The sequence below is a fragment of the Ailuropoda melanoleuca genome, chromosome 15 (assembly GCF_002007445.2).
Source record: "Ailuropoda melanoleuca isolate Jingjing chromosome 15, ASM200744v2, whole genome shotgun sequence".
Taxonomy (NCBI): Eukaryota; Metazoa; Chordata; class Mammalia; order Carnivora; family Ursidae; genus Ailuropoda; species Ailuropoda melanoleuca.
Window position 1 is genome coordinate 51,485,821 of NC_048232.1, and position 2,105 is coordinate 51,487,925.

The window sequence follows — 2,105 nt, forward strand, 5'->3', positions numbered from 1 at the left end:
CATCTGAAGTTGAGCGGTATTGCTCAAAATGACATCTAAATAGATGACTGTAGAAGTGGTGTGCAGAAGACAGAGGAGGTAGAAATCAGACACACAGGTTTGCATAAAAAAATCTGCACTGCTCTTCCAGAGAAAATGAATAGGAAGTGAGAAATGGAAAGGATAATGAGGAAACCCATAGGAAGTTACATAGGAAAAGTATTTGGGGGATAAAGGATGAATTTACTTGTGTTACACATGGTGAATTAGAGGCACATTCAAGTGCTCCTGAATGAGAAGTCTGTTAAGCAAAGGTGGTTTATACCAGATAGAATTTGAGAAACACGCTCAGGATTTTCTGTATTAGGAGCACAGATGCGTGATCGTCTCGGAAGGGTGCTATATCACAGCATTTTCAGTTGTGAGTGATGGAAACCTAACACAAATCAGTTTAAGCAATAAAAAAGATTTACTGGAAGGGCACTGGAATAGCTCACAATATAAAGGAGCAACCTCAGAACTTGGGCACTTCTGGGGGGTTAAGGAATGAGACCTGGGGCTTGGCCTCAATCAGAAATTTTCTTCTCTCTCTCTCTCCTATATCTCTTTGCTTGTCTCTCTTTGATTCTCTTATCTTCTATGATAGACAAGTTTCTTTTTTTTTTTCCCTGTTGTAAAAATAGTGATTAGTGGACAACATTGGAAGCACATTATTAGAGAATTTTTCTAAAGAGGAACGGTTAGCCTACTGGCAAAGGGCAAAATCTGATTGATTTTGTTTGGCTCATGAATCCATTCCTGGACCATTACTGTGGTCAGGGGCAAGTGATAGGATGATTAACATCTATCTCTGTGGACAGGAAGGTGAAATGTATTGCTACCCAAGGTGATGGAAGAGAATATGATGTCTAGTGAGAAGAAACCCCACAGATGGCTCCACTTGCACCTTCTAATTTTATGTTGTAATAATGATTAAAACATATAGTTGCAATAGTATCACTGCACAGCTTGTTAATCCCAATGCATGCTACCCTAGTCCCCTGGCAACATCATCAATAATGCTTAAAAGAAAGCACAATGAAAAACTGATGGACAGACACAGAAGTAGAAAAAATTTAAATGAAATGGCTACATACTGTGTCTTAGAGCAAATCTCTATGCTTCTTAAGCAAGTAAGGATATCATCAAAGGCATTGTCTTTCTTTGAAATAATTAGGATCAAACATGATGAGACATCAAAGAAGAGGTTTCAGGATGAGCAAAAGAAAGTCGGCTTCAGGAAGAAAATTGCTTGTTATACAGCATTAGAGGAGGGTGAAGTCAAAAGCATGAAAACAGTAATCCATCAACCTATGATAGCTTGACTCTGAACAAGTCAGAAAGCCAATGATCTAAGTTGGGCTCATCTGTAACAAAAGCCATGGGGCTGTTGAGTCACCATTATGTCAGGGTGTAAGATGTTTCAGTTCATGGAGGTCCTGCGGAAGTTGTTTTGTTAAGATGCTGAACAGCATCTCAGTTCTGCATGAGGTTTGATGACTTGGCAGTTGGGACTGCTTCCATTAGTTCTTACTTGCCCACATGTCCTGAGGATAGATCTCCAGTTACTGAAGTGATCTCCCTGTATCTCTGTTCCTTGAAACCCGAAGAACCCTCATTTTGCATATTATCTTTTAGGCAAATCTTTTGTTTAAGGACAATGGGTTTTTAATGAAATCTATGAATTTTGCAGTGCTGTGTTCTTGATTAATGCGTGGGTGTTTTTGCATATTGTTGAGATTTGAACAGCGAATATTTAGAACACACAGACTTTGAGATCAAACAGACCTGGCTTTCAAACCTGAAAGAGCTCTGTGCCCTCCAACGGGTTTTCCATGCTTGAATTTTAACATTTTTAAGTGGAAATGATAGTAGTGCTCTTAATAGAGCTGTTTCCAAGCTTAAATAAGATGTAATGTCTTCAGCAGGATTATTTTCTCGTAGTGCTCAAAAGTGTTAGCTATTAATTATCATTTGACTATTACCTCATATGAACTTATTGCTCTGTAGTTAATAAAATTAACTTTTGCAAACATTAACATCCTCTTATATATTTGAGCAGGCGATTCAGGTAATTGACATATTAT